A 25,500-nucleotide genomic window follows, 5' to 3' on the forward strand; every position below is an offset into this window, starting at 1 on the left:
ACCGTCAACCGTCATAAATTCACTACATCACGAATATTGATAGTTTTTGCAGTATATCTTTTATGGTAAAAAATGCAAGATTTAAGAAATATAACAAATTAACTTTGTGGCTTATTAACAATTATATAACAATGTTCTTTCCTGTCATCGTCAGACCATTAGTTTTTGGCCTTAAATTTTCAAAAGTAGTCGTTTCCTTTATTGAGATCAAAGCTGCCAATTTCTCTGTAATCTGAAGATGATTCTCTGTCCTGGAAAGGTTTTATCCGTATTGTCAAAATCTTAACACAAAACTGGCCCGTACTGCAATATTGGACTCCATGCTGGTCCAGATTTAATTCTTTGATTAGTAAAAACCTACAGTATTTAATTAAATAATAAGTGACTTCTCAAGTCAAATAGAAATAGAGTCAAATAGATCAATCAGTCAAATAGAAAATCTTTCCGGCCGGATATCAATTATTTTTCTCACCTCCTGCCCACAAAAATGAAGCCAAGGGCCGCATCGCCCGCGGCCTTACGTTGAAACGCCCTGCGCTAGAAGGTGTCATGCGGAGAGCCGGTGTCACCGGGGTACGATTTCAACAGATCCAGTCAATTTATTTGCTTCCGAATGCATGGACATTTCGGACGAACATTTAAAGGTGGCAGAACTGTACACCCACAAGACGTGAAGCAACAAAGTTGGACTGGTGGTGAATGCGTCAAAGACAAAGTACATGCTTGTGGGCGGAACCGAGGCGCGACAGGGTCCGCCTGGGAAGCAATTACGATGAGAAGGTGGTCGAGGAATTCGTCTACCTCGGATCCTTGCTAACGGCTGACAACAACGTTAGTCGTGAAATACGAAGCGCATCATCTGTGGAAGTCGGGCCTACGGTCAGAAGAAACTGCGGTCGAAAGATTCGCCACCGCACCAAATGTGTCATGTACAAGACGCTTATAAGACCGGTTGTCCTCTACGGACATGAAACATGGACAATGCTCGAGGAGGACTTGCAAGCACTCAGGTATTCGAGAGACGAGTGCCGGACCATCTTTGGCGGTGTGCAAGAAGACGGTGTGTGCGGAAGGAATGAACCATGAGCTCGCCAACTCTCAGACCAGTATCAGAAGGTAGCTAAAGCCGGAAGGGTACGATGGGCGGACATGTTGCAGAGAGCGGACAGCAACCTGCAAAGAGGTGTTCGCTTCCGATCAGCGTGCAGACGGCGTGGGCGCAGCGAGCGAGATGGGCAGAACCAGGTGCAAAACGACTTGGCGAGCGTGGGGCATATCCGAGGATGAGAGATGCGGCCTCGAACCGTGTATTGGGCGTCAAATTGTTGATTCAGTGTTATCTGTTTAGATAACAAAATAAATGAAAATGATTGGTAATGAACCTAGGAGCACGCGCAGGACATGCGACTTCCGGCTCCATCTCCGAGAAATCCAGGAGGATCGGCCGGCTGAAAAACAACAAAGCCCCTGGGTTGACCAACTACCAGGAGAGCTGTTTAAACAGTGGTGAGCACTGGCTAGAGCGCTGCACTGGGTGATTACAAGGTTTGGGAGGATGAGGTTCTGCCGCAGGAGTGGATGGAAGGTTCGTGTCCCATCTACAAAAGGGGATAAGCTGGATTGTGCAACTACCGCGCAATCACATGCTGAACGCCCCTAATTACTCTCCCATTGCCGTCGACTAACACCAATTGCAAGAGAGTTCGTGGGGCAGTACCAGGGGGATTTATGGTGAGACGCTCTACCACGACCGGGTGTTCGCCACGTCGATTGCAGAAATGCCGCGATACAATGTCACCACATCATCTATTTATCGACTTCAAAGCCGCATATGCAATCGATCGGGACCAGCTATGGCAGCTAATGCACGAGATTTCGGATAAACTGATACGGTTGATCAAGGCGACGATGGATCGGGTGATTCGTAGTCGAGTTTCAGGGCATTCTCGAGTCCTTCGAAACCGTGAGGGTTACGGCAAGGTGATGGTCTTTCGTGTCTGCTATTCAACATCGCTTTGGAGGAGTAATACGAAGGCAGGGATTGAGTGGTACGATTTTCACGAAGTCCGTCCAGTTATTTGGTTTCGCGACGACATAGATGTCATGGCACGTAACTTTGAGAGGATGGAGGAAGCCTACATCAGACTGAAAAGCGAAGTAAACGGATTGGACTAGTCATCAACACGTCGAAGACAACCATGATGAAAGGTCAAGAGAGTCAATGTGAGCCACCACCACGAGTTTCTATCGGTGGTGACGAAATCGAGGTGGTAGAAGATTTGTACTTGGGCTCACTGGTGACGCCGACAAGATACCAGCAAGAAATTCGGATAGTGGCTGGAAATCGTACGTACTTTGGACTCCGCAAGACGCTCCGATCGAATAAGATTCCCACTGACCAATCTACAAAACGCTTATAAGACCGGTAGTCCTCTAGGCACGAGACCTGGACGATGCCCGTGGAGGACCAACGCGCACTGGGAGTTTTCGAAAGGAAAGTGTTGCGTACCATCTATGGGGTGCAGATGGCGGACGGTACGTGGAGGAGCGAATGAACACGAGTTGCATCAGCTGTTGGGAGAACCATCCATCGTTCACACGCAAAATCGGAAGACTGCGGTGGGCCGGGCAGTAGCCAGAATGTCGGACAGTAATCCGGAAATGGTTCTCGACAACGATCCGACGGAACAAGAAGGCTGCACAGTGCGAGTGGATCGATCAGTGGAGGTTTGCGGACCTCCGCAGACTGCGTGGTTGGCAGTGCAGCCATGGACCGAGCTGAATGGAGAAGTCTTTATGTACGGCACCACTCCGCCTTGATCTGTAATAATAAAAAATATCTAAATTACACTGTATCCGAATCTCTCCCTTTTACTTAGTATACACATTGAAATTTATAGCCAACCCGACCAGTAGATAGTTAGCAGATTTATATCAGACCTTGTTATTCTGTTACAGCAGTTTTTTATAACGGTTGTTATAAAACATATACCATTAGTAGTTAAAATAACAAAACTAACAAAATCTCTTCTAGTTTTAACAAAATATTACTGAATATGCTTTTATTGAACAAATATAACTCGTTGTGTTACATAAAAGTGAGTGAAAATAGCTTATATTATAACAAACTATGTTCTTGAAAAGATTATGATTATACATAATGTAGGCAATTAACTTTATCAAGCTGTTTCTACTTTGAATATGAGTTCAAGTTATACTGTAGGTGGTACCTTCGTTTTTGACTAAACTACGTCTAAGGGAAGACTCGGATACAGTGACAAATGAAAATTTCCAAATTCAGAGACCGTCAGAAAATCATGTAAGATTTTGAACTTTAATAGCGCCTTTATCTTCCAATGGATTTTTGAGATTTATATATCAATTGATTCGAAATTCTCTACCAATTTGTTCAATTATATTGAAACTTTGGGTTATGAATGTTAAAATAGGGTATCGTCATTTTGGCAGCACCCTCTTTTCTTGTCCGCAGAGTCTCGTTTCGGCGTCGCCGTTCATTGCGTTGGCTTTTGGACTCTCCTTTTTGTGCGTGTTTCGCACAAAAGTAACATGGACCGGACCAGTGACCGGGTCGAAAAAATTGCTAAAAATGCGTAATGTGCATGGTGTATAAAAAGTGATCCAGATAGAGCATGTTTGTGCAGGCTGAGACGATCAATGTTATCAATGCCATGCCCTTATAATGCAATCAATTTATATTAAAAACGACTTTGAAAATGCATTTTTTGCAAACTGAAAACTAATAAGGCTTACACATATTTATTAAAATTATGGTCTCCGCAAAAAGTCAAGGGGAGGAGGTAATCTTCTTCTTCTCTGAATCGACGACATGAAATTTGAATCAGAGGTTTTGGGCCAGGGAAGGTTCTAAGATGGTTAGAGACCCTCTCCGCTTTGAAACCTGGCTCTATATACAAATGAAACACCAATTTCATCATAGCTCGAGATCAAGCAAATGGAAACAAATCTGGCTGGAGGTTTTGGAAGAGAAGACATGTTTCTGTGTAGTTTGAACGCCTCCCCATCTGGAAAGGGGGGCTTCCATCAAATGAACCAAAATGTCTGCATAACTCGAAATTAATCGAGAATAAATCAATTTAGGCGAAACAAAGTTCGAAGGTCTCTATAAAAATTAAATATTAAAATGGAAAAAATAAAATAAAAAACTCCTCGAGTTTGTTAAAGAATGTTGTGAAAGTTCTCAAAACTTACCGAATTTTTTTTGTTCCCCTCAAGTTGTTATTTTGAGCAAAATAACAATGTGGGTGAGACATATTAAAAAATATTTATATCGGCCTAATAATATTTTGTCCAATAAATGCGCGCCTGAATCAGGATTTAACTTTGATTCAGGAAGTGTGAATAGCATAAGATATTTTTTATAATACGTGGGTGCAATAATCGGTACTTATTGTACACGACAAAGCTTCGAACGCATACGTTCTTGAAACAGGCTATATGAGATACACCCAGGTTTTTTACACGGTTTGGTTTGGTCGTTTAAGACCTTCAGCGTCAATGAAACATGAGTTAACCCCACCAAAAATTCACAAAAATCAAAGAAAATTCAGGGGTATTTGAAAGCTGCAAATTCAGGTTAACCGAGAAATTAATGAATTCCAACCGCTAAAAAAAACCTGGTATGCAATAGAGCTATCACTTTCTTGCTCCCTGATTCAAAGTCTTGAATGATATTAATAAAATGTTTGCACGAATATATTATCCTAATGACACTCAGTGTTGGTAGAATCATACTCAAATCTGAATCATCGGGGTTTCATGCACGAGCTAACTCGCCTGCAATTCTGTGGGAAGCATCGCGCTTGAGTCGCAAGAATGCATCGCTTCGCTCACTCACCGAAAAATGATTTCGTTCTAAAAGCGTCAAAACGCAATCAGATGTATGCTTTGTTTATATATAATTATTAGCCTTTGTTTTAACGAAAATAGTTAATTCAATGCATTCAACAATGAAGAACACGTAATATCATGCAATGATGCAAATCGCAATTCAAATCATGAGCAAATCTCTCGTCATAATTCTGATGGGATTTGACTCACGCTGTTGAATCGCCGATGAGATTAGAGATTTTGATTTTACCAACACTGCCAGACGGTAGGAGTTAGAATGTAAACACACACACTATCTTTCCGTCCGCAACGTTTACTACTCCGCGCACCACACCAAATTAATTGGGTTTTGGTACGGATTGACATTTTATGATTTCTAGTGATGCGAAAAACAAGATATGCCTATAGTTGAATGTTTCTGAATAATAAATGTTGCAAACGGAAAGAATGCTTCCCTAAGGCTTCTTCTATTGAAATATTTCATCAATGCTTCAAAACCCAAATGTAGGCAATTCGGATCCAAGAAAGGCATCATTACCACTGAGGACTAAATTTGGGTTTTCATAGTAAATTTTTAAACAATTGTCGTATCCAATTTTCTATCTTAAGATACGCTAGTTTTGTTCGAAACCAGTGACATAAGTAATCAAATGAATTTTCTAAAATATTCATGCATGTGCACTACAATCCTCAATGAGCAAAACTGCTTTACGTAGTTTACGTTGGCGGTTGTGTCTTGTACATAACACTTCAATTTTTTTCCAATTGCTATCTACCAAAATGTAAATGATTTTTTAGGTAAATACATAACACATTATGTTATAATCATGTTATGCCGATCTTGAAATTTTCTTTCCTCCATCTTTGGAGAGAATTTATAACAAAATTATTGCAGATTTTGTTATTTGTTACACATATTGATATAATTGTGTAAAATTTTTTATGACTAGCTGGTCGGGGAATGGTTTCGTTCCACATGATGTGGTGTTCAGGTATTAGGAAGCGTGTCCAGCCTTTCCAACAGTTCACCGAAGCGTTTGATTTCAGCCAGACACTGAGCCTCTATCTCGCATTCTCATCCGATCAAGAATCATTTTAAGGAGCTTGTTTCGGACTCAGTTGTGCTGTTTAAGGTGATTTTGGAGGACGTTCTGTGCCAATTCTGCGTTTATGCAAATCTTAAAGCTAAGATTTTCTATCTGTATCATCTGCTGCCGCTGCATGCATTACTTCCCATCTTTGCTTGGTTTGCTTCCTAAGTCAAGGCAGTTGACGCTTTACAGGCAGTCAGAGCCACCTTCAAGCTATGATGTCTGAACTCTGATCAGTCAATCTACCATTAAAGAGATGGTGATATCATCTGCGAACAGAGACAAAGTGCCAAATGGATTGGGCCTAGAATACCATTCTGAAGAACGCCGCGATGATGCGGTGTGCATCAGATCAGCATCGCCAATATTGATCCGAAATGTCCTCCCGACAAACAGTTTTATAGATTTTCTAAAACTATTAGATTTTTACAAGTAGTAATATTATGGACTGATCCGCATATTAGTTGCCAAGCTACACACCATGGCAGTGTGAGGTGTGGGACTGTCACCCTAAACCCTCCTTGGGCATCAACCCTAATTTTCCGGGACAGTTTTCAGCATTCTTCTGGAGGAAGGCTGTACTTAATGTACTAATTCACACAGGCACTCACACCATTTGAGACTTTCTTGAAGCTCACTCAAACACTCCACTGGCATACCTCGAGGATTCAATAGCGGTAACTGCATGGCCACAGATATTACATGAACCTCCTACCTCAGCATGTGTAGTCTATTCAACCGCACTGCCTATGATCGCATATTTGTAATAATCGATAAAGTAGGCATGGAAAAATGGAACGTTGAAGTTTGTGATACGCATAACAGTGTGCTTGAAAATACCGGTATTTGGTAAATTTGGTACATTGCATGGCAACTAGATAATGATTTTTCAAACGTCGAACAAAAATTGGTTCAAACTATGTCAACTGACAATTGGATATGACTGGATGCAATGGGCAGCAGCCATGCCTAGGGTGACCATAGCGGCTACCCGCTACGACACTCCTTCCTCAGCACAGGCCGATCACTCACTCTTCTGCCGAAGCAGATCACGCGCTAGCTTACCAGTAGAGGCACTCTCGTGCATCCGTCGCATACCACCCTGCCGCAAAGCAGCTTATCCAAATGTTTCTCGCCCATGTGAGGCTTATTTGGGCGCTCACCCTAACAATCCACTGGCATCTCGAGGTGCAAGCGGTTATGAGACCAATCAACAGTACTCCCTGGACACTCCTGCCTCAGCATGCACAGTCCACACTCAAACTTCTGCCGTGCTTTGAGGTGACAATAGTGGTGACGCACTATGACACTCCTGCCTCAACCACAAACCTCAACTCACTCTCTGCTGAAGCACACGCACTACCCTACCTCTGTGGGTTCCTGTGCGTTTTGAGCGCACTTACTTTGATAGGGCCTCTTGCGGACACATGTTGCTTTTGTGGGAGTTCAACAGAGCGCACTGCCAAACCCACGTCCTAGACAAGCCCTAACTCGCAGAGGCCGTGGGAGGGTCTAAACCCTGAACATAGTCCCTGCTGCCCCTGAGCATATACACCAGTCTACCATGCCAGGCGTTGAGAGGCCTTTACGACGTCAAGCGACTGAAAGGTTGATTTTTCTGTGGAATTTCGAAGCCGACGCTCAATCGCTTTTTCAAAGGCTTAGATCCTAGGTTCCAAAAGTTTGTCCAGGGATTCCTCCAGTAATTTTTATTGCAGATCTCAAGAGTTCCTCAGAAGATGAAGATTTTTCAGAATTCCCGGAAGTTCATCTAGAGATTCGAAGTTCGGAATTTCTCTGAAATATTAATATAATTCCATTGTTTTCGTTTGTTATAATTTTATGTTACTTTCACTATTAATGGGACACAATTTATAATATAATCTATTTCAAAAGGTACATAGCTTAATAACATGATCGGTTATAAGTTGGTTACTTTATCTGGTCGGATTAAACTTCATATTTTATCATTTTAGACACCCTGCACAAGTAATGGATTTTAACCAACAGCTTCATGGACTTGCCCACTAAACTTATTCAAATGTGAAATAGTTTTGTCAGTTTTGACTTATTGAATGGAAGAAAAATTTACGGCCATCTGGACGCTGACTACCCAGTCAACACAAGATCGTATATGATGTTACATAAGATGCTAAAGTGGAGGCAACATAGGTACTTCCTCATACAATATACGTATATCGCCTCCACTTTGCTTATCTATGATTACATCATATACGATTTGACTGAAATCTTTCTGTATTATCCGAATCAAGATGAATCATTTCAACTCATTTATTTTTGTTATATTAGAACATGGATCTTGGTTGCTCCCTGGGGCTTAAAATGCTGTTCCAGCCAGGCCCAGGTTGGAAGTGATGGCTCTAGCAGAAGCAGTATTGGTGTGACTTGACAAGCGCCAGTTTATCTTCGGTTCAGGATACCTGGAAGCAATGCCTGAAATAATCGTTATGTCAAACATCGTCCAAACATTTAAAATTTAAACAAACCTTCGCTTAAGCATTTCAACCACTGCAACAGCTATTTCGATTGAACACTGCTTAATACTACTCACGGAGGATACAGTAGACCTTTGGATAAATCATCGTCGAAACCTTCCTGGAAATGACCTGCCGTCAGAAATATGTCGTCTGATGATGAATTCCGGAGGCAATAACGCCCAAAGCCACACCGAAGACATACGCATTATTTCCTTGACCAGTGATGAAGGTTTTCCATCCCTCTGAACCGGCGGAAATGGTGACCCAGAAGCAAATAAACGTGCCTTCCGTAACATCATGTACCTGTTGGGGTGTACATTCTCGACTGACGTTGGGTTTGACAAGGCGAATATGATTGGACGTTCGTTACATTCTCATAGATTTCAGTACTTCTTCGTTGAAAGCTCCAGCGACGGCCGTGCTCCAATCAGCACTGATGGTTTAATCTCTTTGACGATTGCCAAAAGTCTTTCGTTGGACACATATCTTTTGCGTAGCGAACCATATGCAAGTCAAGTTTTCCTTCTCTTTCTAATACTAACAATCCATGCTTATCGAACATCCAAATCTTCTCACAAGCTTGTTCAGTCGACATGCCTTCGGACTCCATCGCTCTCACCAGAAGATTGGCAATACCAATTGCTGTCGCCCCACCGAAGAATAGAAATGTATGCTCAGACATTGTTTTCTCTACAATCTTCTGCGACGCAATCAAGCCACCACAATGGACGCCGTCCCTGAATATCATCGTTGAACTACAGTACGTGTCTCTGTACCGAGCCAAGAATTTGAAAGCGTTTTTATTCCCAAATCTTCAAACTGAATCAGAGTATTTTGCCCATATCGTTTCACCGCGCCGCCATGAACTCATCGATTAACTCATCCCTCCTCCCGCTCACACGCTTTTGCTTCAACCCAATGTACAACGGATCGTTCAAGAACTCCTCGTTATTCGTTCCAACATCGATCAGCATCGGCAAGCACTGGTGTGGCTTTACCCCGGCCAGTGCCGTATACAGAGCCAACTTCCCCACCGGGATTCCCATGCCTTGCGCTCCCAAATCGCCGAGCCCCAAAATCCGTTCACCGTCTGTCACCACGATCGCCCGCACATCCATCTCGGGCCAATTCTTCAACACTTCGTACACGTGGCCACGATCATTGATCGTCACGAACAACCCCCGTGGCCGCCGGAATATTACCCCGAACTTCTGGCAGGCCAGTCCCACCGTCGGCGTGTAGACGATCGGCATCATCTTCTCAATGTCTTCCGTCAGCAGTCGGAAGAATAGCTTCTCGTTGCGATCGTGCAGCTCGACCAGGTAGACGTACTTGTTCAGGTCTTCCTTGTAGCGAGAGATCACAATGCGGCACAGCTCTAACTGTTCATCCAACGTGCGAATCTTGGGTGGGAGCAGCCCGTGAATGCCCAGCGATTGTCGTTCATTCAGCGTGAAGGCGAGACCTTTGTTCAGTTTGGGTTCCCGCAGGTGGTCGATTCCCCGAATTTGACCGTTGGTTTCGAAAAATGTGCGATAGATGGTTGGTGCACGGTTAAACGAAATAAGGTGTTTCAGTTTAAAAATTCGTCGGGAACGAGATCTGTAATTCAGTGTATGAAAGTTACAAGTTCAAATAGTCAAAGATGCAAAACATAGAATCGACTCACACAAGTAGTAGCGACATTTTTGTTAGTTTGTGAATTTTCACTTACAAAAACTTACAAACAAAAATGGATGACAATGCAACAGTCAATGCGTCAATACGAGTCTTCATAGTTTGCTTTGATTGATTGCTATTGATTGTAGAAAAGCGAAAAAAAAAGTAATGACCATTTTATTCCGATAGTCCATTACGCATAAATATCAAAAAATAATTGTTTTGATGTTGTATGTGCATCCCGCTGTAAAAAAAAGTATGTTGCCTTTTTTGTTATTATGCTGAATGTGAGAAGTATTAGTTGATATAATGGTTAAGTTTCGTTCGTTTGATTCAAAAATAAAACATCAAAAATCTTCAAATTTATTGCTGTTTTTATTTAAAATTTATCGAAAAATCGTCAAAATTACCATAACTTTCGATATTTCTCTTGCAAATTTCAATTTGTCAAATAATCAGAAATGCAAAGCGATTGCGATGCGATGTATGAAGAAAATAAGTTACGGATCAATTTTCTCTTGTGTAGGGAAACTTTGACTCTAGTTGATATTATGCCATCATTTATATACCAATGGAATGCTAGAGGAACAACCTTACTACTGGCGAAGAAAAATTAGTTTGATTTGTTCAATCAGGTTGGACCATATTAAAAATGAAGAAAAATTACTAAATTCCACCTAATTTTGAAGAAAAAGAGTAATTCATTTATTTCAATAGCCATGAGGCGCTAAAACCAAGCTCAATCCTCCCAGCAGTGATGATGCCCTTCTCGTGCATTTATGGTAGATAATGAAAGGTTCAAAATAGCACTTGAGGCAGATGCATAGACCCGTCCCAGACCTCCGCCGAACTTTGGAGGCGGGTAAATACAATTAGTGGAAAATCGAGGGCGACTCCCATCCACATCGATCAGGGTAACCGCACAATTTCTGACACTGCACGAGTTGCCAATGCTCTCGGTGACTACTTCGCCTTCCTGGTAGCAGTCTCTCAGTACGCAGGCGAATTCCAGAGGACTATCGCTACTATGAACAGAACCAGCCTTTTTCTGCAGGCGAGTTTTCCCATGCGCTTGTCAAGTGCAACGGGAGTTGGGGTATCCCATGATTGAAAAGCGCCCTCCGGCCGCGAAAGCCTAAAGGGCCGTGATGCATCCAAATTCAGGCCAATCTCCCTGACCTCGCGTGCATCCAAAACCGTCGAGAGGATGGTCAATCGGCGACTCGAAACTTTCTCACCCGACGAACCTTCCAACTGCTCATTGGCGGCACAGCATCGGACGAGTACCCTGAAGAAACTGGCGCCCCAAGGGTCGGTCCTAGCAGTGACGTTCTTCCTCATTGCTATGGACGGGGTTTTTAGCGTTCTAAGCGTGAACATATATCTATTCGTATTAGGCAGAATGCCTGGAAGGACCAGGATTAAGAATCAGGCGGTGCTAAGTTCCATCCATCGCTGGGCTTCATCCGTAGGCTTTGTCATGTACGCCATTTAGTATGTCAGATAACACGTCGGCAGCGGCCTACATCAACTAGCAGAACCCTTCATAAAGCTCGGCACAGATGCCTTCTCTAACCGGAAGATCGTCCAGGTGTTTGGTGTCGAGATCGACCGGAAACTTACATTTTTACCGCACTTCCGGGTGACGGCATGTAAATTCCGCATTAGTCTCATTAAAATCCTCAACAAAAAACACCGTACCATTAATATGAGTACCAGACTAAAAGTCGGGCAAGCTATCGTCGACAGCCGCTTGTTTTACGGCCTTGAGCTAACTTGTCCTGTCTACCGGAACCTCATCGACACACTCTCGCCTGTTTTCAACAGCTACGTCCGGTTGGCCTCCGGTCTACTTCCGTCCACTCCCGCTGAAGCTGCCTGCGTTGATGTCAGCGTTATCGGATTTTAATGGCCATCTGCCGCCAAGCCGCCTCTTTCGCTGCTGCCACCTCAGGATCTCCTCGACGAGGCTGACCGGATCCTGAGAAGTTCAAGCCCCCATAGTGGTGCGAGTTCACTGGCACGGAGCAAAGGGCTGGCTGATGTATCCTGTTAACAACGACCGCACCATCGCCTCCAGATTCAAAAGAGTATAACACAGATGAACTCCGGAGATCCGTACTGGAACTCGTCGCAACACGCTTCCGGAATAGTGAGATTCGGTATACCGACGGATCCGTCTCTAGCCGAGGAGTTGGCTTTGGAGTCTGTGGGCCTAATCTGGCCAAATCGGAGAGCCTACTTCGCCAGTGCAATATTTTTTCCGCCGAAGCCGCCTCCGTTTTTGTCGCGACTGGCGAACAAGCCAATCGTGGTATTCACGAACTCTGCAAGTGTAATTTCCGCCCTTAAAAGTGAGATTCCGAAACACCCTTGGCTCCAGAGAACTATTTCAGGAATGATCCCGGATACCACCTTCACCTCAATCTCCGACCACTGCGGCATTAGGGGAAATACCGAAGCCGATGCACTCGGCCAGGACTTAAGAGCTGAGCAGAATGGATACGTTTGCGTGCGTATCCATTCTGGACCCTTTCCGAAGGCTAACGGGCATTGCCCTCCCCATCCTTTCCATAGAAGAACGGTCGAAGATCTTCTGTTTTTTTTTGGCAATAAATCTTGACGGGGATTTTAAGGGTAAGTCCTTCACTTCAACTTCAATCATTCAGAGGTAAACTATATACAACCGGAGAACAGCTTACAGACAGGCATTATTGCAGGACACCAAAGGTCGCAGAAGGACCATAACTTTCCCGTACCAGTACACAGCAAAACTTTACGATTCCAGGAGTTTCTGAAACTGTGATATCTACTCGACCAGACAAAACTCTGAATTCCAAGTAAGACTTGTAACGCGTAGTCCTAAAAGTGCATATACGTGACTAGAAAATAAAATTAAACTTATACATATTTTAAAAATCGCAAAAAATAATGATGAAAACTTTTATTATTTCAATAAAATTTGTATGTCCAAATTATTAAAAAATGCTTGAAAACGGTGTTAAAATAAGAATTGTTACAGCGATATTTTACGATTTGGGGTTGCCCATAACCAAACCAATAAAGGTGCTCACAACCGAACTTGGCAGCGTTATTGAAATGCATTTTTTTATTCGTATGTTTATTTGATAGGCACTCTGTGCTCTTAACCGCTACTGTGCTGTGATCTACTGTGGTATTCTGCTGTGCAGAATCCACACAGAATTTATTTTTAGATATCCATAATTCGTTATTGTTCTCGTCCGCGTCGTGCTTGTGATTCGGCTACCAATCGCTACGGCCGTCACAAAGCGATCATGTTTTGGGCCTTGAAGAAAATTCTTCTCAAACCTTCTTGTCGTAACCCGATGTTGCAGACAATTCGCCAGAAGGATTTCCAGCTTCATTCGCCGAATAGTTTGCATTTTGCTCCATTGAGCGTCGGCGACCAGCCGAAAGTTCGAGACACCGGCCAAGTAATCACCGGCAGAATATGGTTCTTGTTCTATGCTCGCACGTCCGTTGCTGTAAACAGTATTCGTAAGACTGTCAACTCAATTTTCAATTTCCTTGGTCCTTTCAATATCAGCCTACTGTGATTGAATCACACCAATCACCCCAGAAAACAGACTACTTGATGTTATTTTAAATTTAAATCAACACGTGGTGTAAGCAGTGATTGCTATGATGCCACGTGCTATTTGAACTGCCGATAAATCTTGTCCATAATAATTTCTGCTGTTAGGCGCACAACTGTCCCCAGTGCATTGGAATTTCGACAATTATTGGACAAATCGACACTGTTGTTTCATAAGGGCGACTCGACTTAAGTCGAGTCAAGTACGAGACACTGAAGACGGCCTTACTGTTGTTACGAAATACGTATCTGTCAACATACAATTAAGTGGTGGAATTCAATGGGATTGTACAAACTCGTCTTATGACAAGTGAAGACATTCCAGTAAAAAGCTCAAAATAATTATCTTATTTCGAATTTAGTTTTTTTTTTGTTTTAGATAAGTAACGTATTAAATAAATTTCTAAATTGAATAGTTTTGATATATACATTTGGTGTCTCCTACACTTCTGTGGTATAAAATGGTGATCCTGAAGAGAACCGTTTTCATTTTTTAATCATTGACAGAAACAAAACTAAATTAAGAATCTTGCGAGAAAATTTTAGTATTTGCTGACGACAGCCAAATCAAAAATTTACCGCTCGATGCCATCCATGCAATTCGAAATTTATTGAAGCGCCTCACTCTGACGTTTGACGACTGTACTGTGCTGTAACGATTGTAACTGTCGACTGTCGTAAAACGATGCTTCGTCTGTCTCAATACGTTATAAACTATTTCATTTTTGGCATGACGGAATCGTGTTCCATCCAAGCAACCAAAAGTTCAGATAAGAAGGGAAGTTTTGGCTTAATCAGCTCGTATTGTTAGTATTTTTTTGTATGGTGTGAGCGCAAAAGTGAACTTTGAAGTACCGTTAAGGTGCTTGTAACTGAATGTAAACCAATAGTGAACCAATTGGTTCGGTTAGAAACAAATGTAAGTACAATCTGAACTTTTGGTTGCTTGGGCAATTAGATAAACTGTTCAATGTACGGCAACAACACAAATTTCTGGAAGTGTTCAGGTTTATTAACTTACTGATCGGTGATTCAGTTTCCTCCAGCCTATCCAGTACAGCTTGACTGTTGCAATGTATTTTCCAAAAATAGAAAACCAGCTGCTGCGTAGACTTACGTTATCAAATGCAGTAGAGCCTTTTTATTCTATACGAACTGCCCAGTCAACACAAGATCGTATATGATGTCGAATAAGATGCTAAAGTGGAGGCCATATAGGTACTTCCCCATACAATATGTACGTATATCGCCTCCACTTTGGCATCTTATGGTGCATCATATATGATTTTGTGTTGACTGGGTGTGCTGTGTGTGAACCTTTTTGTTTTTAACGAACTGTGCTGTGCAGGGAGAACTAGTAGCAGCAATTGCCGAATCCAAGAGATAAAAAGAAGAAGACATGCGATGGTGAGAAACAACAAAATCGTTCATGGCGAAGTATTTCATTCATTTATTTAGTTAACATCTAAACAGATAACACTGAATCAACAATTTGACGCCACAATACACGGTTCGAGGCCGCATCTCTCCATCCTCGGATACGCCCCACGCGCGCCAAGTCGTTCTGCACCTGGTCTGCCTATTTCGCTCGCTGCCCTCCACGCCGCCTCGTACCTGCCGGATCGGAAGCGAACACCATCTTTGCAGGGTTGCTGTCCGGCATTCTTGCAACATGTCCTGCCCATCGTACCCTTCCGGCTTTAGCTACCTTCTGGATACTGGGTTCACCGTAGAGTTGGGCGAGCTCATGGTTCATTCTTCGCCGCCACACACCGTCTTCTTGCACACCGCCAAAGATGGTCCTAAGCACCCGTCTCTCGAATACTCCGAGTGCTTGCAAGTCCTCCTCGAGCATTGTCCATGTTTCATGTCCGTAGAGGACTACCGGTCTTATTAACGTCTTGTACATGACACATTTGGTGCGGTGGCGAATCTTTTCGACCGCAGTTTCTTCCTGGAGCCTGTAGTAGGCCCGACTCCCACAGAGGATGCCCCTCGTATTTCCACGACTAACGTTGTTGTCAGCCGTTCGCAAGGATCCGTGGTAGACGAATTCCTCGACCACCTCGAGGGTATCCCCGTCTATCGTAACACTGCTTCCCAGGCGGGCCCTGTCGCGCTCGGTTCCGCCCACAAGCATGTACTTTGTCTTTGACGCATTCACCACCAGTCCAACTTTTGTTGCTTCACGTTTCAGGCGGGTGTACAGTTCTGTCACCTTTGCAAACGTTCGGCCGACAATGTCCATGTCATCCGCGAAACAAATAAATTGACTGGATCTGTTGAAAATCGTACCTCGGCTGTTACACCCGGCTCTCCGCATGACACCTTCTAGCGCAATGTTGAACAACAGGCACGAAAGTCCATCACCTTGTCTTAGTCCCCGGCGCGATTCGAACGAACTGGAGTGTTCGCCCGAAATCTTCACACAGTTTTGCACACCATCCACCGTTGCTTTGATCAGTCTGGTAAGCTTCCCAGGAAGCTGTTCTCGTCCATAATTTTCCATAGCTCTACGCGGTCTATACTGTCGTATGCCGCCTTGAAATCAACGAACAGATGGTGCGTTGGGACCTGGTATTCACGGCATTTTTGAAGGATTTGCCGTACAGTAAAAGATCTGGTCCGTTGTCGAGCGGCCGTCAACGAAGCCGGCGATAACTTCCCACGAACTCGTTCACTAATGGTGACAGACGACGGAAGATGATCTGGGATATCACTTTGTAGGCGGCATTAAGGATGGTGATCGCTCGAAAGTTCTCACACTCCAGTTTGTCGCCTTTCTTGTAGATGTGGACGCATATAACCCTTCCTTCCACTCCTCCGGTAGCTGTTCGGTTTCCCCAGATTCTGACTATCAGTTTGTGCAGGTAAGTGGCCAGCTTTTCCGGGCCCATCTTGATGAGCTCAGCTCCAATACCATCCTTACTAGCTGCTTTATTGGTCTTTAGCTGTTGAATGGCATCCTTAACTTCCCTCAAGGTGGGGGCTGGTTGGCTTCCATCGTCCGCTGAACTGACGTAGTCATCTCCTCCGCTGCCTTGACTTTCACTGCCTGTACTCTCAGCGCCATTCAGATGTTCCTCGTAGTGCTGCTTCTACCTTTCGATCACCACACGTTCCGATCCTTATCCCGGCACATTTCGGCTCGCGGCACGAAGCCTTTGCGGGATGCGTTGAGCTTCTGATAGAACTTGCGTGTATCTTGAGAACGGCACAGCTGTTCCATCTCCTCGCACTCCGCTTCTTCCAGGCGGCGTTTCTTCTCCTGAAAAAGGCGGGTCTGCTGTCTCCGCTTCCGTCTATAACGTTCCACGTTCTGCCGGGTACCTTGCTGCAGCGCGACCCCCCGCGCTGCGTCCTTCTCCTCCAGAATCTGTCTGCACTCTTCGTCGAACCAATCGTTCCGTCGACTTCGACCCATATACCCGACGTTGTTCTCCGCTGCGTCGTTAATGGCTCTTTAACTGTACTCCAGCAGTCCTCAAGAGGGGCCCCATCAGGCTCACCTCTTCCGGCAACGCTGCCTCGAGATGCTGCGCGTATGCAGTGGCGACATCAGGTTGCTTCAGTCGCTCTAGGTCGTACCGCGGCGGTCGTCGGTACCGAACATTGTTGATGACGGATAGTTTTGGGCGCAGTTTAACCATCACCAGATAGTGGTCAGAGTCGATGTTAGCGCCACGATATGTCCTGACGTCGATAATGTCGTAGAAGTGCCGTCCATCAATCAGAACGTGGTCGATTTGTGATTCTGTCTGCAGTGGCGATCTCCAGGTGTACCGATACGGGAGGCTGTGTTGGAAGTAGGTGCTACGAATGGCCATATTCTTGGAGGCGGCGAAATCAATTAGTCGTAGGCCGTTTTCGTTCGTCAGCCGGTGAGCGCTGAACTTTCCAATAGTCGGTCTAAACTCCTCCTCTTGGCCAACCTGAGCGTTCAAATCTCCTATGATGATTTTGACGTCGTGGCTTGGGCAGCTGTCGTACTCACGTTCCAGCTGCGCGTAGAATGCGTCCTTATCATCATCAGTGCTTCCGGAGTGTGGGCTATGGACGTTGATTATGCTGAAGTTGAAGAACCGGCCTCTGATCCTCAACCTGCACATTCTTTCATTGATCGGCCACCACCCGATCACGCGCCTTTGCATATCGCCCATCACTATGAAAGCTGTTCCCAGCTCGTGTGTGTTGCCGCAGCTCTGGTAGATGGTATGATTACCTCTAAACGTTCGCACCATTGATCCCTTCCAACAAAGCTCCTGCAGCGCCACAATGCCGAATTTACGGCCCTTGAGCGCATCGGCGAGTATGCGTGTGCTCCCGATGAAATTGAGAGATTGCAGTTCCACGAACCGAGTTTGCAACCGATTGTTCCAGTCCGTACTCTCTTGCTGATTATTTGTTGCGTAAGTTTTTTCAAAGGCTGGGCCTGATACCAAACCACATAAATTTCCGGAGGACCATTCCTCCATATTTCCAGTGGACCATGGTGCACAATTTCACTTAGAGTCCCTCGCTGGCACTCGGACGATGATCAGCCGCCCTAACATGGAGAACAGACGCTGTTGTGAGGCCGATCCTGAGCATGGAGAACAGACGCTCAATAAGATTTGCACCTCCGGAGAGGAGCAAACCCCCCCTTTCCTGTCAGCATACGACCATAGTTCCCACCGGGGTTGGTTACCCGATCTTCCCTAAGGTTGCTCGTATCCCGGCCAGCACCGCGGGGAGGTAGGGATAGGAGTTGCTGGGTAAGAGGCTAATGACCGCGAGATGGGGTCTATTTTATTCCTTCAGGTACGCGAAGTACCAATGGTACGCTTTACCCAGCATTTGCCGTGCATGGCGAAGTATACGGCGGCGATTTTATAATGCTCGTATGAAATTCTAAAGGTATTCTAATTAAAAACTAATAAATGTAAAGTGCGAGAAAAATGAAAAGCTAGATTTAGAACACATTATTCCAAAAAAAAAATTTTTTTTTCGTTTAATGCACCTAAAATATAGATTTCCATTTTTCTCGCACTTTACATTGATTAGTTTTTAATTAGAATTGGTTTTTAATTTTATACGGACATTTTAAAATCGCCGCCGTATACTTTGCCATGAACGATTTTGTTGTTTCTCACCATCACATGTCTTCTTCTTTTTATCCCTTGGATTTGTCAATTATTGCAGCGTTGATCGAGTAGACTTCTTCTAGACTTTTTCTCCAAAGTAAGCATTGTGACTGTTGGGATTGAGAAGGGTATGAGTAAATATATTGACTGAATTAGAGGGCATATAGTCAGGACTGCCGTAATCTGAAAAAGTGACGTATACGCCATTTTCCAAAAATGGTGTTAACGAGTACTACTCATCGAGCTCTTTAACAGAAAAACGGAAAACATGCATGTTGTAAAATGGCTGTTACGTCACTTTTCCAGATTACGGCAGAGGAGTACTAGATGCAAGGGTAACAGTTGAATGATGTGAGCATTCAGTTTTGTGATGTATTTCGCGGGAATCAGTTGTGCTTCGGAGCTGCTGCGGATCGAGCAGCAGCTGGAGACGGCTTTTTCGGATGCCACCACCTGTCTTCATCCCGTATTAAGATTCGCAGGACCATTTCCCGTATATCCAAGCAGCGTACGACTTTATCTTGTCTGAAGCATAGTAGTACATCGACTAACGACACAAGAAGGTCATATCGTTGAAGTAGATTCCACCAGATACAGCTGCCACACCTCAGGCCATGCGAACGTCAAGTTTCTAGGGATCGATTACTATTTCCAAAGTCCGGTTCCTTCAACAACCGTTTCGCTAAGCTTCGGAGTCTGGTCAATTCCGTTTTTGAAGCTTTCCGAGAAGTGTAGATAACTCTTTTAGATCGCTGAAGACTGTTGCTACTACCAAAAGCTCGGTGTGCCTGCTGATCTTCTTTGGAATCCATCCATCTTTTTCATTGAAGTTCGACTGCTCCACGCCTCCTTCACTTCCCGAGTTCCTTTCAGAGATGATATACCAGCCGAGTAGAGATTGTGTAGCGACTGGTTCGTTCTTACTTCCATCACGACTCTTCAAATTCATAAGCAAATGCACATGTTCGATGCCTATAACCGAGCCTAGTTTTGCATTTTCCAATCTGTTGACTGGAAGACCTGGGAAGTGCGGATAGATTTTCGAAAGTATGCAAAATGGGCAGTCTTGTCTTAGTCTTGCCGGAAAGTTTCACGCTTCTGCGGGGCGTAAGTCCCACAGTACGAGCATGATTTTTAAACACAGATTTTTTTCCCGATGCTCCTTTCATACCTCGAACGTAACAGCGACTCATTTGCGTGAGTACACAGCTTTTCCTGCTACTTCACCATTTTATATCTGACTCTGTGGTGATTCTGAGCAGAATCTACATCAATGGTTAACTTGAACGCCAGATTGACAAGGCCTGACATAAAACTATTAAAGGTCAGCTGTCCAAGACGAGTTTAGTACTTTCCATAATTTCGCTACGTTTGTTTATCTTTAAGGATACGTATTTCGACCTCAACAGTGAGGCCGTCTTCAGTATCTCGTACTTGACACGACTCAAGCCAAGTACGTCGACAGTCGGATAAGACAGACAGACAGATAACAAAACATAGTGGAATTAAATGGAAAGTGCTAAACTCGTTTTAGACAGTTGAAGACATTCCACTAAAAGAGCCTAAATAATGTTTCTGTTAAAGGTCGCCAAGTTAAGGCTATCAGGTACTTGCTTTTATGTCTCCCGCTGCATATTAATAGAGGTAGGCAGTTTATCAACCAATTCCTGGAGTATCATTGAATTCGATTAACGCGCTTGTTTATCTGCCAATAACATATGGCTGACCAGGATCTGAATAGCCAAACCGTAAGCGACAATAGTACCAAGTTTTTCGTCTTCAGCGGAAATATGTTTCGCACCATCTTTAGAAGAGAACTGATCATTATTTATGTACGATCGTATACTTCATGAAGCGTGTCCATCACACAAGGGACGGATGCCAGTAAGTAGTAGGCTGACCATACGTACCGTATTTAACGGGACAGTCCCGTTTTTTGGACCTTATTGTGCTGTCCCGTCGTAATCTAAAAAATCCTCATTTTGTCCCGTTTTTCAGTGATTCTTCCAGAGAGCTCCAAAATATTGAATAAATTCAAAATTTTAGGCAGGAATCTAAACCCAAAGTGGACGAAACCCATAAAAAAGTGTGAGATGTGTTATTAGTATTGCTTTTAAAAGAATGCTGTTTATGTCGTTACGTGTTTTGCATGGATCAACTTTCTCAAGGTTTTTAACAAGTAATGATAACAAGTGACAACGGGAGAGTTTTCATACACTTTCATTTCAATCACTTTTAGCCAATTTCAATAGTAGATTGAATGGAACCGGTAACTTGGTTGACAAGTATATCCTGAAAATCAGGTCACGCCTCAGTCAGTAAATTGAAGCGCAGGGACAGCCAAAAGATATTTTAGTTACTAGATAAAGATTGTCGCTTCGGTTCCCTTTGTTCTGCTGCCCGAAACATGTGTGGTACATACCTGTCAAATCGTATGGATTTTCCTTCTTTGACATTTAGCTCCCCTATCCTCGCCAGCAAAAGGTGTTCCGGACAGCGACGACAGCGACAATCTTTATCTAGTAACTAAAATATCTTTTGGACAGCCATTCTAATTTCCAGATTAGGTTCATTTTCAATTTTTTTCTTGCGAAGTAGGTAGTTCTATTTTTTTTAAATCTGCTTTAGCATATTTTTGAAACGATTGATTCTTTTCGAAACATTAACAATAATTCAAAGTCTTTCTTAATTATTCCGAATATTTCGAAATCATCCACACGCAGAAAAAAACTACGTTAAAAACAAACATATTCTAGGTAAATCCAAACATAAATTCACTTTGTTCTGGCATCAAAAATAAATCTGTTTGGAACAAATATATTGTTGCATTTGAAGCGAACGAAAACTTTTTATTGAATCAAATGTGCGTTTCAAGTTGTTTTAACCAGCTAAATGTTTGAAGCAAACATAGATATTGTTTTGGTTCGACCACTCATAATATTTTCTTATCAATTCTACAAATTTTCATATTCTGGTAGCATTTGACTACCAGATGTCACAATTCCAAATGTTCATATTTAATTTACTTACCTTTGCGTACCTAAAAAACATCCTTATCATCAATTTGGAAGCAAGAAAACATATGCTTTTACTTTTGCTCCTGCACCTCTCCTGACTTCCGATCGGATCCGATCCGAACTCGAGTTTATGTTTACTTTCGCAAGAGCGAGCGAGGAGCTATCCACTAGTGTATGTATAAAACAAACAAGAATTTAATTTGATTTTAAAAATAATTATGTTTGATTCAAACATATTACCATTTTGGAAATAAACATATATTTTTGAAGCAAATGGATGAAATTTGTATCCGTGCACTGTAAAAAAACGACGACATTATAAAAAATTATAAATCAACTGAACAAAATCGTCTTTAAGGCAGTTTCGAACCGAGGGATTTTTTTTCGGATTTCGGTCCTCACGTACTTAAAGGCTAGTTTACAGAACAGAACTTATCTGCAAATTTCGCTTCCATATGTGTGGGCGGAATCATGCGATAGAAAATTAGAATTTCGGCCCGATTTAAAATACAATCCGGTGGAAATCTCCGAGGGTCCAAGCTGTAAACCAACCTAAAAATTAGCCAGGATTTGTTTTAGTTTTCGCGACGAAATTGCATGAGTCTCGTCTTTTTGAAGCACATCACATAACTAATTGATAACAAATTCTATTATCCGGTTATCGAACATATTGATAACTGAACTTGTTATCATTTTGGCTGAATTAACAGCCAACATAACAAAAATGATACCATAAATTTGTTCCTGGAATAACTACCTGAAAACAAATTAGGTTATCACTGATATCAAATTGATAACACATTTTGTTATACATGTTATTCACTCAAATAACTAATTTAGTTATTATTTAGTTATCAGCCATCTCTGTTTTATCGACAAAAATAGTCAAATCTTCTTTACCGACTTCGTTACGTATTGAAAAAATGTTGGTATTCACTGGGATTCGAACTCTGAATCGAATGATTGTACGGCGTCGTCTCTAGGCACTCACCCATTTACGCTTTCTTGAGGAGCAGGAGAGAAGAGCACTACGCTTTCTACGACCTTGCATTACTGAAGACTATTTATAATCACATCAGGATGCCATAACCATTTATGTAAATAACAGTCCGGCTGCTGGACTCTGCGGAGTGCAAAGCAAGAATAACTCCATTAATAACAAACTTAATTATCCAGTTATATTGAAAACTAGAATTGTTATCATTCTGAGTTTTACAAATTACAAGTCCACCATAACAAAAAAAGATAACCGAAATGAATTTAATTCAAAATACCGAGTCGGTAATCAATTAGGATAAATACGGTTCATCGTCCTTTTATTGAATACATTTTGTTTTCGAAGTTGCTTGACCGAATTAAATAATAGGAAACTTAGGTTAGTTTTTCTCTCTTATATTATCAATCATTAGGTTGCTAGCTTGGCGCCATGCTATAAATCGATTTCCGTTATAAATTTTATTCAAACTAAATCACAACCATGCATTTCACAGTGCGAAACGTTTCCATGTTTTCATATGCATATATAAGCTTATAAACACTGCAGCATGCTGATCCCAGGAAGAATTATTCCGTGAAAAAATGTTGCTATTCGGTGGATTCAGAGCCGGACAGTTTTCGGGGCCCTAAATGTACGGAAAAGGTTGGACTTTGGTACATTAGGTTATGTGGGAGCCCAGGGGCCATGCGCCCACTCGGAATTGTGGATTCGCATGAAACTGAAATGTCATTATGGGTACTGCCTAGTCCACAACGCGCATTTTTACTTACAATGCTTCTGCCAGGTCGACTAGATTGAACATATTGGGCATAGCTGCGATGGTCCATTCCAACACCTTCCAAAGGATTTTCTATTTCACATCTCGATATTCTCGATGCAGATGATCTTGCCTCGATTGCGTGTTCAAAACTAGGTTTGTATCGAGCTAAAGTGCGAGCATTTAATTTGTTTTCTCCACAACACACTAGATCGTTGACAATTTCTTGATTATCCGACATTTCAACTTTTGTGGTAATTCGCTTTGTTGGCAGAGAAATAAACAAATCAGTAGATATCGTTAGGCTATCTCGTTAGGTAACGAGGAAAATCACAGTAATTTTTCAAGGCTACTACAGATCTGGTATTCATCGCTCCAAACCACCACGTGTCGGTCAAATTTTCAAAATTATCAAAAGTAGCTTTTTTGCTTACAGGTATGCTTTTTCTTAGGCGGCTTCCATCTGGCGCTTATTTTTTGGTACGCTGCATCGAAAAATAAGCGAATGAGTATATTTTATATCGCGCTGTACAACTGTATTTGAAAGAATAGAATGCTTAGGCCCGATATCTGAACGACGCGAAATTTAGAAAAAAAATACCAAATTTGTATTGATAATACATTTTGTTATTATTCAGTTATCAGATAATCACACGATTGATAACTAAATATCAAGATGATAATAAGGATAACTAATCCTGTTATCAGTTTGATATCATTTCAGTTATCTGCCTTTGCTCGGGATAGGAACTACTTTTAGCGTCATTTAGATGAGGGGAATAGAAGCAGGGGGGTGTAATTGACATTCTGGTGAAAATTAATTTGAGTACTGCAAAAAATGCTTTGGTTCTCGAGCTTTGCGGCAATATGTTGATATAGTTTGTACAATGTTTATAAAATATGTGAAAATTCACATAAAATTAGTATTTTTTAACTTTTATACAGTTTACATGAAGCGAACAAATATTGAGAAACTTTGCTAAAAACTAACTATTTGTTACTTAATCCCCTTTGCGTTCGACCCCCTCAAATCAATTTCGATCAAAAAGTACTGTGAATTGATTAGATTTGACATTTATATACAAGTGCCTACCATATTCAATATTCATGAAATAATTTAAATTACATTTTTGCCTTTCTCGTACATCAAGGTGTAACGAAAAGCCTAAATATTCACTTCCAAGACGATTGTATGATAGAAGGTTTGCAATAATCGAAAATCCTGTCCTATTGTTTCCTATTGAAAATTGGCCAAATCGGACTATGGGATCAAAAGTTATGGCCAAAATAAGATTTATATACAAAAAAACAAGCTAAGAAAATTTTACTCAATTTAATTTTAATATATCTAATGTACGAGAAAGGCACAAACACCGCTAGGCGGATCAGTCAGGGTTTTTTACTGTTCTTTCCTCGTTCTGATATCCGTAGATTTGTCTTCACTAATATTTATGAAAAAGGTTTTCAGCACGGGAAATCAATAATCCCACTCTATAGAACGTTATGTTGATGAATGATTCATTCTATTTTTTTTCCCTAACTCAATTAATTATAAAATTCTTAAATTTTAAAATATCCCCAGCTCTTGAATTTTGTCCCGTTTTGCAAGTGCGTTTGTCCCGTTTTTTCACCGAAATGATCTGGTCAGCCTAGTAAGTAGTAATCGACTGCACATCGCTTTCAAAGCCGAGCCACACAAACTCCTATGTAGAACTGTAGAAGATCGACCACTCTTGTGGATCTCTGTTAAATTTTGGTAGTTCTCGCAGCATTACTTGACGAGTTGGTTTCACTGCAACGTTGTGTGGAGTTGATTGTGATCTATTCCCAACTGCGGGTGGTGCTCATGTATTTGCTGACGTTGATTGCAATG

The 25,500-nt window shown here is 42.4% G+C and overlaps 1 pseudogene; it reads right to left on the reverse strand.

Annotated features, from left to right (window-relative positions):
• LOC134215935 (NADP-dependent malic enzyme-like) overlaps positions 1-10,211 on the reverse strand; it is a 66,702-nt pseudogene extending 56,491 nt beyond the window's left edge.
• Between the last annotated feature and the right edge of the window lie 15,289 nt (positions 10,212-25,500).

The sequence above is a fragment of the Armigeres subalbatus genome, chromosome 2 (assembly GCF_024139115.2).
Source record: "Armigeres subalbatus isolate Guangzhou_Male chromosome 2, GZ_Asu_2, whole genome shotgun sequence".
Classification (NCBI taxonomy): domain Eukaryota; kingdom Metazoa; phylum Arthropoda; class Insecta; order Diptera; family Culicidae; genus Armigeres; species Armigeres subalbatus.